This window comes from Anolis carolinensis, chromosome 3 (genome assembly GCF_035594765.1).
Source record: "Anolis carolinensis isolate JA03-04 chromosome 3, rAnoCar3.1.pri, whole genome shotgun sequence".
In the NCBI taxonomy this organism is placed as follows: Eukaryota; Metazoa; Chordata; class Lepidosauria; order Squamata; family Dactyloidae; genus Anolis; species Anolis carolinensis.
The window spans coordinates 32,371,528-32,386,192 of NC_085843.1; the positions used below are offsets into that span (position 1 = coordinate 32,371,528).

Sequence of the window (14,665 nt, forward strand, 5' to 3'; positions counted from 1 at the left end):
AGTAAGTTGTGTGTGGACAGCGCGCTCCTGTTTCCAAGCCTTCGTTCCCGTTTTCAGCCTTGTTTACCTCCACGGATCTTGCCTTGTTTCCTAGGATTTAGCCTTGTTTTTCCAGGACTCAGCCTTGCCTTGTTTCCCGGATTTTGCCAAGTAATTCCACGGATCTTGTCCTTGCTTCTCGTTCCTTGCTGCCTTGTACCAAGCCCTGTTTCAAGTTACTCCATAGCCTCGCTCAAGTTTCATGGACTAAGGGACCTTGTCATCTCCCCTCACTTTGCCTGGCAAAGTGAGTGTTTCGGTTATTGGATTACAACTTTGGACCTTAATATTTCATATTGGACATTGTTTCTTTGGACTAATTTTGACCTTTCCTGAAAGGTCTAATTCTGGACTATTTTCTACACTTGTTTTTATTAACTTTATATACTCCTTCAATAAAGATATTAGATAGATTCTGGCCTCTGTGTATGGTTATTGGTGCTCTGCAGCCTGGGTCTTGACAGTCATTAACAAAATGTATTTCATTAAGATTCCTGCCACTTTTAACACACAGGTTAATTCACTCAGTTAAATAAACCAAAGTAATGCAGATGAATATGCCTGTTGTCTACAAAGCAAATGAGGTAACTACTTGCCTTGTGGCCTGCTATTTAATACACTTTAATGATCAGCAGGGCTGATTCAAAGAACTCACTAGGAGTGGGGGGGGGATCTCAGCCAAAATGAAAAGTTGGCATGTTCTAGCAACAAATACTCCTAAACATTCTCTTTCCTTGATATAATGAAAATAGCCCTCTTCTATATGGCCTCATCATAAAGGGTAATCTGTTGCCCCATGCATAGCTCCCTTTTAGCTTTTCCCCACCACATGGGGAAAGCATCGCCTTTCTGGCAAGGCCTCGTGCTGGCTCCATTAGAGCCAGAACAACACAGGAAGCCTCCCGTGTTGGGGGAAAGGAATCCAGTGACGCTTTCTCTCCAGTTCTGGGCGGGGCCTCAGCTGAAAGTCACAAAACATCAAGTGAAGTCCAGCATGGGGCTTCATCCATTAGACAAATTCAAGTGTCCTAGGACACTAAATTCACCCCGTCTGATAAGGTTGCAAGAGAAAGAAAAAAGTAAGACACAAAACACAAAGAACCTGTGCCTAACAATTTTCACATTCCTTCTGAAAAACCTGAGATACAAGAGTGCCCTGTCACATATTTAAACGTATATTATTTTATTTACTTCTGTTCTATTCTGCCTTTCTCCCCAATAGGGACTCAAGGCAGCTAACAATAACAAGACACAGCCCAATACAATTGAAAAACATGGTATATGCAAACATTAAAAAACAATAATATATTTGACTCAAGAATAAAATTCAAATACAGGTAAGACACAATAAAAATCAAATTAAAATTTCATTTAGAAGCTAAACGTCCCCCCAAAACCCCACCCAAAACATCCCCAGAAGCATGCCCCTCATCCTCCCCCAAATGCCTGATGGCAAAGATATGCCTGCAAAAGGCAAGCAGGGATTGCGCCATCCTGGTTTCTCTTGGGAGTGAGTTTCAAAGTCTGGGAGCAGCCACCAAAAAGGCTCTCCCCTTTTCCCACCAAACACATTTGAGCGGGTGCCATGACAAAGAACAGACTCTCCCCCGATCGTAGATTGTGTTAGAGATATCTGTCCATGATCTTTTGCCACGAGTGAAATATATATTTAAAGGAGCCACTCAACAAACATAGCACCTGTCGCTTTCAGAATATATGTATCCTACAAAATACAGAGGCCCATAATTAGTTTATATTATAAATTCAATAGTAAGGGAAAATATTAAGGATATAAGTGTACAGTATCTATGATAAGTACCTAGTCATTCCTGTTTTTAAAAATCTTCAAATTTATAACTTTGGTTAAAATAGAGGAGAAAAGTTAAATTTCAATCTCACTGTCACTGAAGTGGGGACAACAAATTTTGGCTGGCCTTGATGAGCAATCAATAAATGTTTGTTAAACCCAGGACCATTTTCCTTCAATCCTCTGTAATAGTCTTGTTCCTGGCCTTGTACTGTGGTTCCAAAATGTAATGGGAAATCAGAGACAGAAAAGAATGTGATCTATTCTCCTTAACGCCCTTCTTTTTTGCCAAGCCCAAAGGGAAGCAAGGGTTCACTCCCAAAGTGTGCTAGAGGGCATTTAGAAGATTAATGCAATGATTTGTGTCATCCCTGCAGCTGCAAGCTAAAGGATGCTGAAACACCTTTAGCAAAAGAGGCTTCAACAATCCCTTTCTAGTTTTAGAGAGGAAAACCTGGGACTTGATGGGTTTTGGCCTTGTAAAACTGTAATTCCCATGGTTCCAAATCACTGAAATGATTGTTAAAGGGCTGTCAAACAGCATTAATTCTACAATGTAGATGAACTTTTCAAGCTACAATCCATTCAATGATCACCTGAAAGTAAACTGAGCCTTAATGTAGCAGTAGATATGCATAGAATTACTATATAAATGTCATAAATAGGCCAAACAGTAATGAATGATGTATCGTAGTTAAAATAGTAAAGTTTATATTTGATGAGAAAGTAATTGTTTATCAAAAATGTTGTATTCTCAGTCTTCCAATGAAAAATATTTCTCCAGGGCTTCAACTTTTCTGGAAATCCTACCTTCCTAGATTTGGAGTTTGTTGAATTTGACTCTGCCCTTCTAAGATATGTTGAAGAAGGTTAGATAAACAGTAACCAATCCACCCCTTCCTTCCTCCCAACTTTGGAGCAAGAGAGGGGTGGTAACTGTCTCCAAAGTTAGTCTGGGGCTTTCAGTGACCTCTGAAGTATAGAATCACATTATGAGGGTGACATATTCTATCGCCTCCATCCACCTCTGAAGTCAGGGCGAAGTCAAAACAGTGAAGTTTATCTCATTTACCAGATGACAACCACACCCTAGTCACAATTATCAGAATGGGGAAAAGTGCAAATGAATAAATTGAATTCTTACTTTGTTGTCGTATCTTTCTCTTAAGAGCTCAATGTGGTATGTAAGATCCTTTTCCTAATTTTTATCTTCACAACAGCCCTATGAGCTAGGCTGAGAGATAGAGGCAGAATAAGCCTAATAAGCTTCACGACCAAGGTAGGGTTTGAAGCAGGTTCTCACCAGTCAGTTATTCTCACTACACAACAATGTCTTGACATCAAGAACTTAGTGGCTATATACTAATTTTTCAAAGACACTCTAAAACAGTGATTCTCACAGTTTACCACCTGTTAGGATTTCTGGGAGTTGAAGGCCAGAACATCTAGGAAGGGTCCACAGGTTGAGAACCACTGCTCTAAAACCTAGTTCCCACTTACACTGGTAAATCTGATTCTGGTGCTCACCACTTCAGAAAGAGGCCAGATAACTGAAAGTTCAACATTATTAAAATGTTCTCTGCAAGGAATGTATACAGGGGGTTGGACTAGATGGCCTTTGCAGACCCTTCCTACTCTGAGATTGCCTAATTGGAAGGACAATAAACTAAAACTCTTCTTCTCAATGTTTCTACATGCAGACATTTTATTCATTTATTTTGTATGATTTGGTATTCCATCAGGATTCCTGCCTACCACTTGATAAGATACAACCGGGGCAGGGGCAGAAGTTTGCCACTTCAGTTCTGAATTTAGAGTTTTAGCAGAGACAGACAGAATAAAATAGCAAGTCATGCTGTAATATCACCATGGAAACCAAGAACAGGAGCTTCACAAGCATCTTTTGCAAGGTGACTTAACTCTCAAGGTTCTTCCAGACAATGTGATTACAAAGAGAGCAAGGATGCTACACCTAATAGATGGAAGGAAAATTTAGCCGGGTGAAAAATCCCCCAGAATCTCATTGGAAGTATTTAGGCTAATATCTTTATGAAAAAGAAGCAGCATATCTATGAGATGTTGTTACAAGGAATTTCTAAACTCTTTAAAAGGTATTAGACTTTTTTATTTATTTAAGGTATTTATCACCTCTCAGCCAATCAGAGCTCATGGTGGGTCACAGAAACATACATTATCAATTCTACAAAAAAATATTTATTCTCAATACACAGATCAACACTAATACTCTGGGAAAGCAAATTTTAAATATACATATTGGACTGGGTCTAAATAATTTCTACTGTCATCTTATGGTGAGAATGGGTCCATGCAAGAGATTGGGTCTCCTCAAGAAACTGTATGAGTTTCATCCCTCACAAACAAGAGCTCTTTGAAATAATTAACTATAACAGGCCAATTTTCTTCACAGTAAGGACATAATAATGCTAATTTCAAAAAATAAATACTTGAAATCACATTTTGACAATACAAACAAACAGAAAGGTCTATAACAGCATTTGCATAGTTCTGAGAGCAATAAACTTAAGAGGAGCATATGTAAGCTTCCTGGTATAGTATTCCAAGAACCACTTGAACAGGAAAACCTTTTGCAAAATTAACATGGGTAGGAAACTGGACACACATTCACACTGAACTGCCAGTATTAGGAACGAGTTGCGTGAACACATATACTTAAGACTAGTATCAATGTTTCTCAGAAATTCAGATTTGTATATACTTTCAAAACATATTTCAAGCAGGTGGTGCATTACTCAACTACAACTGATTGATATACGAGACCATTTTGTATCTGCCTTAGTTTGTAATAGAAAAAAAATAGAGATATGGCACCTTAAATACATACACATTTAGAATATAATTTTTCATGAGCTATAACCAAAACATCTAAGGAAGAAGCCGTTACTTCAAGAAAGCTATGCTAGAATATATTTGTCTTCACACTACCAAAAGACCTTTTTGTTCACTCATTCTGATAATACAACACCCTTACAGAACCGTTTCATAAAAGCTTACAAAACCTCCCACAATGTTCAGACTGCAGTTTCTCTCTACACATACCAATAATTTTTGCGAAAAGCAGTAGGAGTACTATGCGATAGACAGTGTACATGGCAGACAAGAAATCAGATTCCTCCAAAGCCCACACCTTTCCTGAGCCTACCAGGGATAGCACACTGACCATACAGCTACAGTCGCCATCCATATCCATGGATTCATCTATCCACAGCTTGAAAATATTTTAAATCTCCAAAAAGCAGACCTTAATTTTGCAGTTTCATATAAGTGACTCAATTATACTACTCCATTGTATATAATGGGACTTGAGCATCCAAAGGTTTTGGTATCTTGGAGGGAGGGGGATTTGAACCAAATTCCAGTGGACACCAAGGGCCCATCATACTGGAAAATTCCATGAAGCAATGAATGATCTAAGTTAGCAGCCTTACATTGATACATTTTCCTCTCTTTTTCCAAGGAAGTTAGCAGCTCCCAAAGAATATGGGGCTTGCTTAGATCTGCCTGGAGATGTCAATGATTAAACTTGGAACCAGATATATGTTAAGCCCATGTATTCTGAGTTACAACCTGCTGGTGTCCAGTAAAATATCAGGACTAAGCATTATTTTTATTTTTATTTATAACCTGCTTTTCTCCCTGTGGGGACTCAAGGCGACTAACACTCCAAACTAGACAAATTTAAAAGGTGCAACACGTAAGTTAAAAAACAATTAATTAGTAACTGTGTGGTAAAAACAATTAAAATACAGCAAATACTCTAAAATGGCCTTTAAAACTCATATCCCCCCCCCATCCCACCCAATCTCTCGAAAGCCTGTCCCTTCCCCTTCCCCAAATGCCTAACAATTCCTTGGTTGTAAGCCCTGAGATAACACATGAAGGCAACTCCTACTGGAATAAGCATTTGAGCCCTACAATGTTGGAAGTGCTTCTGCTTTTCTCAAATTATGTGACCTACTGGTATTACACTGCAATTGCAGAAATCTCTTAGAAGGCCTTGGGAACAAAGTATGATGCAAGCATTATCAGTCGATGGTGCAAGGACAGAAACAGTTGGTCAAGCAGTTTCTATGCATGATACACACCATAGCTTCATGTACATAAAAATACACATGCCACAAGCAATGGAGGACACTATGCATGTGGAGATTATTTTATGACTCCGAAGGCAAATGTATATACAATGTCATTCCAACCAGCTCTGCCTCTAAACAAGGTTAAACTCTGGAGAAAACGGGCATATTTTTAGGGCATACTGAATTTAAAAAGTGCATGTGTATGTATATCTGTGAATCTTCTTGATATAAAACATCAATAAGCCTGCCACTGGCGATATCTGAAATTGAACACGGAATTTTTGGCATGCAAATCAGGGAATTCACCACTGAGCGATATTTAAAATAGCATGGCTAATATTAATTCCCCTATGACTCCCTCATCTACATTTGGTATGCTCCTGAATTTACCAAAGAAACAGGAAACTGCAGATAAGTAAATCATATTGAAATGAGGGACTTCTGCTGGAAGTTACCAGTGTTGCCATAGAGGATCTAGCAAATTCCTAGAGAGTAGTTTTTGTCAGGGCAGCCTCTACTATGGGAGGAAGCAGAAGGAAACAAAAGCATGAAAGGAAACAAAATCAAAGGCTCAATAGACAATACTTGCAAAGGCAGAAAAGGGTAAAGACAGCCAATAGGCTCTAAACCAGTGATTCTCATCCTGTGGGTCCCCAGGTGTTTTGGCCTACAACTCCCAGAAATCCCAGCCAGTTTACCACCTGTTAGGATTTCTTGGAGTTGAAGGTCAAAACATCTCGGAACTCACAGGTTGAGAACCACTGCTCTAAACCAATGCAGCAGGAACTAGCAGAATAGTCAAACTGACTACCATCAAAATCACTTCCAAAAAAGGCTAAATATCCAATTAGGAAGGAAGCCAAAATACTCTCTCTAGCTACCTAGGCATAGTTAATTCCATGCAAACAAGAAAATTAATCTTTTGTTGGAAAATATGGTTAAACTGAAACTGTGACTTTAAGTCAAGTTCTATCATGTAGGCTCACTCATGAGTGTACAGTTTTAGCAATTTTTTCCTGTTTTATCACATCTTGGGTTTTTTCCTCTACACCTTCAACTTCAGAGCAAATCAATAATACCAACAAACAAAATATTTCAAGCTTCCACAGAAGTCATACACAAGTACAATAGAGCAACTCCATTGTGGTTGATGAACATAAAGTACAAGGTGCTAGCTCACAGAAGTGTTTTTATTTTTAATGTCAATACTAGAGATTACAGAGTCTTCTGCAAACTCCATAATCTATTTATGCATCTGATACATTATTCACCTGAACTCCATTCTCATGAGCTAGTCTTATGAACATGACTATGGGGCAAATGCCTCAAAATGCAAGTATAAACAAAGCGAAAAGATTGTTCTCTTACAATTACACCATAATTACAAAATAATTATTTAAATTTTTAATTATAAAGTAGCAAACTAAAGGTAAAGTTTTCATTAGTTTCAACTAGTTCATACATTTATCAGTTTTACTGTTCTTCTTTATTTCCTCTACCTCACCCACCTTCTATCTTCTTCTCATCGTAGCATCAAGTGAAGATAACGCCAGGAATTGTGAAAGATTGATGCCAGCTCACTCGTATTTGCAAGTTTCATATTTGGATTGCATAATGACCAGAATTTTACAAGAGATTTACAATAAACTAAAAATATTAATTTCATATATGATTCAAAATAAGTACACACAAAGGCTACAGTCCTTTAGCCAGGAGTTAGTCCCACTGAATTCAGAGAAAAGTAAATGTGCACAGGCACAAAGTGAAATCTAAGATGTTCTAAAATGAACAGTCTTTACAACATGATTCAAATGAATCATTAGGATGATTCAGAAATTTGGCTTGTATATCTACCAACATCCCTTGCATGAGAGATGTGGAGATGCAAAATGTCCAATACTTGATAGCAATATTGTACTCTTCCTGTGTGTCCATTTAGCAAATGATAATTGGCTATTAGGGCAAAATCCTGGCTTAATATCTTCCATGAAATGCTTTAAATAAGGTACTATTTGCAGAAATTGGTCACAGCAAAACAGACACGCATATACATACGGGACATTTAGCTTATTACCAAAGTTTTAAATCTTTTCCCTGACACACTGCATGTAGGAGAGAAATCATAAGCAGAAGTCTGACTAATTTAGGAAAAGCAAACAATAGGCTATCATTGCATTAAACAGGCATTGGTTATCTTTGGACAGTATCCTAAACTACTATTCACTATGATAAGAGAAAAAAAACAGCAACCCATGTGCTCTCTCTCTCCTCCAGCAGCACTAATCGGTGCTGTTTCAGCTTTAGTTAAAACACTTGTAGTGTTGTATAAACCAAACAAACTATGGTTAACATTGGTTAGTTTCAAGCAAACTTTTGTTAACTATAAAGCATGAATTAAAAAGATGCCTTGATTGAATAAACCATAGTTAATATTAATTACACTCAGATGGCACACTAAAATGCTTGTCTCAATATGGTGTGTGGGGGCCTTGTGGCATCCAGAGGCCTCCCACAACACTTGTGGTGTTCTTGTGTCTTCCAAGAGGACCACCTCCTTCACGCAGATTCTTTAAACAGAAATGCTCTTCCTTTCTCCAGAATGCCAAGTGTTCTTTAGTGAGACTTTCTGGTATGCCTAAAAGCTTGAAGGAGTGGGCTACTTGCTAAAACAGCATAACAGTAAGAAAAGACAGTTTGGTTGTTGACAAATTAGCCCTTTTTAGTGTCTGGTGTATCTCTAATCCCCCAAATTATAGGATACAATAGGTTATTTCTGTTCTCAATAGCAGCTGGAGATTGCCATGCCATTGTTACAATGGATTCACTGAAGGCTCCAAAATTTTTGAACTCAATCCTTAAGGATGCTCCGCTACTATCAGCACATCAAAACATTTTCAGGACTAGGCTTTTACAATCTGAATAGGGTGGGGCTTTAATGATACTTTTAAAGTTTGCATCTAGCTTTTTGATTACTTTTAACTTTATACATTGTTTATTTTCTAAACTTTATATTTCATGTTTTTGCAAAGTTTAATACAGTAGAGTCTCACTTATCCAACACTCGCTTATCCAACGTTCTGGATTATCCAACGCATTTTTGTAGTCAATGTTTTCAATATATGGTGATATTTTGGTGCTAAATTTGTAAATACAGTAATTACTACACAGCATTACTGTGTATTGAACTACTTTTTCTGTCAAATTTGTTGTATAACATGATGTTTTGGTGCTTCATTTGTAAAATCATAACCTAATTTAATGTTTAATAGGCTTTTCCTTAATCTTAAACATATTCGCTTATCCAACATTCTGCCGGCCCATTTATGTTGGATAAGCGAGACTCTACTGTAGGTATTGTTTTAAATATATAATTAGCAGCCTTGATTCCCATTATTGGGAGAAAAGTAGAATAGAAGTGTATAATAACAAGAATGGAGCCTCCGATGGCCTAGGGGATAAAAACCTTGTGACTTGAAGGTTGGGTTGCTGACCTGAAGGTTGCCGGTTCGAATCCCACCCGGGGAGAGTGCGGATGAGCTCCCTCTATCAGCTCCAGCTCCATGCGGGGACATGAGAGAAGCCTCCCACAAGGATGGTAAAACATCAAAACATCGGGGCGTCCCCTGGGCAACGTCCTTACAGACGGCCAATTCTCTCACTCCAGAAGCAACTCAGGTTGCTCCTGACATGAAAAAAAAAAAAAAAACAAGGACAACAAAGTAAAACATAAACCAATGTGGTTTTGGAAAGGAACTCAAGCACATAAAATAGAAAAGTCTGATTTAAAGGAAAATAAAGTCAAATATTAAAACATTATGGTTTTGGTATGAACTGTGGCAGAACAAGCGAGTAGCTCTCATTGTAAATATTGTATTTTCAGATCCTAGAACCTCCAATTCAGATGTCAACATTTTCATAATGCTGTTTGGTAAAATAGAGTCTAGAAGAAAGATGTCCATTATGCATATTAAATATAGGACTTCTAAGTATATTCTACTAATATACTAAAATATTAATATATATAAAATATACCATTGTATAAATATGGGAGATAACCTGAAAATTCTTTTCTGCAGATAGTGCACATAAGGGAACCTCTCTCTCAGCTATGCCTCTCTCTAAGTGCAAAGATAGTTAATAAAAACAGATCTGAACAATAAGAGGTTTAATACTGTTTTTATATTTGTATATTTTAAGTTGTATTGTAATGTTTTTACTGTGAGTCACTGAGTCTCGGTGTGCAGAGAAAAAGCAGGACATAAACAAACATAATAATAATTTTATAAATAAGAATTTAGGTATAAATACAAGTACTTCCATGCTTTGGATGAATTGGAAATTAAACTGAAAACAATTCTGAATAATTACTTGGTGATCTATCTTCTAACGAAATAAATGAACATGTATTAAAGTGTACAATAATATCAAATAATGCAGATTTAGTAAAACTGATTAAGTAGAATAGTTATCACTAACGATTTAAACTACAATTTCAAAAAATTGTCTCCTTTAGAAAAAGCATTTTATATCATATTTAAGTGAAACCAGCCATTAAGGCCCAAGACCCAAAAGAATCATGTTGACTGAAGAAACTTTTGGATATATACTTTGATTAACTTTTCCCAGGCTCTGCATCCCATATACCTAATCTTCAAATAAATGGGTCACTAGTTCTATCTGCTAGAAACAAAATTCCTTTACTCTCAAGACCCAGTTCCCACAATCCAAGAACGTCATCCAGCAGTAACTAGGCAATGAGTTTAATGCCACTGTAAAGTACACAGGGTCAAGGCTTCTCTCATCATCATTTGTTCAGCTGCTTCTCTGATATCAAATGTGAACTAAGCCTTTTGCCTGGCAGTAGTGTGCTGAGGGCACTGGCATGATTGTAAAATCTTAATTCCCAAAACAGTAAGTACACTTTCTGAAAAATACAATTTCACAGGAATTGCATGTACTTCATAAATACAAGTTTATTATACACTACTCATACAGACCAGTTGTGTGGTCTTAGAGAGGAAATCAAGAAAACTTGCTGCTTCCAAGGTACCTGATGTTTTCAAAATAATTAAGGTGATTAACAACATTCACACTGGCCTCTCACCCTGGACTTTTCACAGATATATATTAACCTCTTTGCTTAGTTTTCTCCATACCTCACAACCTCTGAGGATGCCTGCCATAGATGTAGGAGAGAATACTTCTGGAACATGGCCATACAGCCCGAAAAACATACAACAACCCTATCTGATAATAATAATAAAAATAATAATAAAACTTTAATTATAACCCACCCTATCTCCTGAGGGGACTCATTATAATAATGTCATCCAGGAACTGGGTTGTTGAAGTAGTAGGAAACAAATTCCTTAAAGAATAATGCAATCTGCTATCTTTTCATTACTATTAGCTGCAGGTAGCATTGCTGACCACAGCAACTTAAAAACGCAGACATCGGAGTGATTTCCTATCCCTTGATGCCATCCTACTATAGAATAAAATATGTTTTATTGATTAGCCTATCTGCCATATCAGAACATCTGACCATCCTACAACTTCCTCCCTAAACAGAAACAGTTTCCTTTACAAACTTAAAATGAGTTGGCTTCATGCATTTCAATCACTCAAAATTTCCACTGCAGTTTTGAGGGAAAGCGGTGAGGGAAAAGTCAATGAAACCAACTTGATGACTTTGAATGCTGGGCAAACACACGTAATTTGTCTTTGCTTATCTTCATTGCAAAGCTTCACAGCAACTATGTTAGACCACTCTAACAACTACCATGTCAGACTACACAGAGATGCCCTTGAACACCACAAGCATGTAGACAATTTCAACAGAAAAGGGGAAACCATTAAAATTAGCAGAATCTGGCTAACAGTGTTTAAAAACTCTTAAAAACAGGGCAGTAAAAACCCAAAAAGCAGGGGAATTCCAGACTATAATCAATCAGGGCCAGCGAGCACCTCCAAACAAAGGCCAGATAACACCTCCCAGGCAGCAACCAGCCAGGCTTTGAAGCTGCAAGGCTATTCAATGCTAATCAAGGTGGCCAACTGCAACACACTCAGGTGGCTCAAGCAGACAAGAGTTCTTTCTCCTACCCTGGACACTCCAGAGATATATAAACCTCATTGGCCTAGTTTCCAACCGACCTCTCAACCTCTGAGGATGCCTGCCTGAAGTGAGAAATGTCAGGAGAGAATGCTTCTGGAGTATGGCCATACAGCCCAGAAAAGTCACAGCAACCCAGTGACTCCGGCCATGAAAGCCTTTGACAACACATCTTCATAGCAACTATTTGTGCTCCAGCTTCCATTTCTGTATATTAGAAGAGGAAGATTAGGGGGAATTTAAAAAAAAACCCAAAACAATAACAAAACATTTGTCCGATTACACTGGGTTTCCCCTCCTTAAAATGAAGAAGGTCTAAAACTTATTTCCCTAGTTTCTAAAGACAGACGCCCTTCCAGCAAATGCGCTCTCCCCTCCACAAGTAGTTGCTTTACCATAAATAGCTCTCTTGTGTCTTCTGATTTAATCCGTAGGTTAATTGCATCAGGCGGCCACGCCGAAACCTAAACCGGTAAGAAAAAAGGCAAACTACGAGAAGGGATCACTGCTTGATCTGGGGCAGTTTCTGCCAAGGAATGAGAGGCTTGCCTGGCTTAAGGATGACTCATTATAAAGAACCAGCACCATTTAAGGCAGGACTTCTACCATCCCGTACCTTAATTAGACCTACCGATCACTGCCAATTTGGGGGGGGGGGGGGATCTGATCCCAGATTATTTGATTTAAACTGGATTATATGAGTTGTGCAGCCTGGGGTGGTAGGCATGGGCGAACTTGGGCCCTCCAGGTGTTTTGGACTTCAACTCGCACCATTCCTCACAGCTTAAGCGGCTGAGGGGGAAAAGAAAGGGGCCTGAGGTTGTGAGGAATGGTGCGAGTTGAAGTCCAAAACACTTGGGAGGGCCCAAGTTCGCCCATGCCTGATCTACTTGCTTCCGCCTCCTCCTCCTCCTTCCACGATAAATATTGCATCATACACCACGCTGCTTGCTTGCTTGCCTTGCAAAATGGATGCCTGCCTACCGCCGAGCATGTGGCCGGGGCTCTTCAACACACCGGCTTGACGGTTCTATATGAAACAGCAAGGCCAAAACCTGGGAGCGAGAGGAATCTTGAGGGATGGGGGACAAAACAAGGCACGCGTGTGCTCTCTCCTCACCCACAGAAAGGCAGAGAGGGCTCTTCTCCAAGGTAAACGGGAGCCAGTCCTGTCAGGAGGAGAAAGAGAAGGCCTGCCCGGCGGCGATTACTCACCCTTTTTGTAGTAAGAGCAGCAGCAAGCCAAGGCGAGGTTCCTCGAAGGTTAAATAAACCGGGAGGTGGGGTGATGATAGAAAGAACGGCGAGGCGGAGGAGTTTCCCTCAGGAAAGGGCGACGTTAGTGGCTGCCTGGAAGCGGCGTGGCTGGATGCGAAGCAAAGGAGCGACCTCGTTTTCTTACAACTGCGCTTCCGCTCGCTCCGCCCCGAACCCTTGGCGTGGCGCACAGGAGTGAATGAGAGAAAAGGAGGAGGAGGGCGGAGCGAAGGGCGAGGCCGGCAGCAGGAATTGGCCGGCTAGGCTGTGGGAGGCGGGGCTAATCCACGGATTGGCTGGCTGGAGAAGTCACTCAAGGGGCGTCCCCGCCCTCTTTTTTCCCCCTTTACTACAGGCTCTCCGTTCCTTCATTAGGGGCGAGGAGTTGGTCGAGGGAGGAAGCTGGAAGGGGCGGGAAAAGGAAACGTTTTGTGAGGCAAAGTGTTTTTGTTATTTTGCTTGAGAAGTGCCATGTGCAGCGAGGGCACTAGGTAATATACAATAATATAATATATAGTATATACCTATAATTTGGATAATATTATAATGTAATACAATATAAATATTAATTATATACTATATATTACATGTAATGTTACTAATATTAAAGTATAGCGGTATAGTACAATATAGTAATATATGGTGCTAATATTGTGCTATGGTAAAGCTCCACAGGCTTTTCAATTTGCTACCAAGTACCAAGTTCAAAGTGGTGGCTTTAGCCTATAAAGTCCTAAACGGTTCTGGCCCAGCTTACTTGTCTGAACATATCTCCCTCTATGAACCCGCTATGAACCATCTCAGAGTTTAAGATCATCTGGAAAGGCCCTTCACAGGTGCGATTGGCAGAGATGAGAGACAGCCTTCTCGGTGGTGGCCCCTCAGCTATGGAACTCCCTTCCCAGAGAGGTTAGATCAGCTCCCTCCTTCCTGACCTTCCACCAAAAAGTGAAGACGTGGCTCTTTGATCAAGCCGTTGAAAATCTAGTGCAATAATTAGATACAAAAGATGTGGAATTGATTTCTGGAATGGCCCCGGACTACAGCTATGGATCACCTGATTTAACTTGTTGTATGGATACAAATGCTTTAAATTGTTTTAATGGTGCAGTTGTTTTTATTGCACTACATTTTTAAAGGCATTGTTTATGTTGTGAAGCCGCCTTGAGTTCCCTCCGGGGTTGAGAAAGGCAGGATAAAAGAGCCATAAATAAATAAATAATAGATTGTATGTACATATGATTTTTAAGCCGTTCTGAGTCCCCTTTGGGGTGAGAAGGGTGGGATATAAATTTAATAAATAAATAAATGCTTACACATAATCACCACTAC

At 39.2% G+C, this 14,665-nt stretch overlaps 1 protein-coding gene across 2 annotated transcripts in view; it reads right to left on the reverse strand.

Moving 5' to 3' along the window:
• Positions 1-13,535, reverse strand: part of slc7a1 (solute carrier family 7 member 1) — a 43,469-nt gene extending 29,934 nt beyond the window's left edge. The window contains exon 1 of one of the 2 annotated variants that reach the window (XM_008107935.3): positions 13,292-13,535. The gene's annotated coding sequence lies outside the window, so the exon portion shown is untranslated. Of the gene's footprint in view, positions 1-7,469; positions 8,101-13,291 lie in introns of those variants that run through there. The other variant, XM_062974690.1, reaches the window with a different exon arrangement.
• Between the last annotated feature and the right edge of the window lie 1,130 nt (positions 13,536-14,665).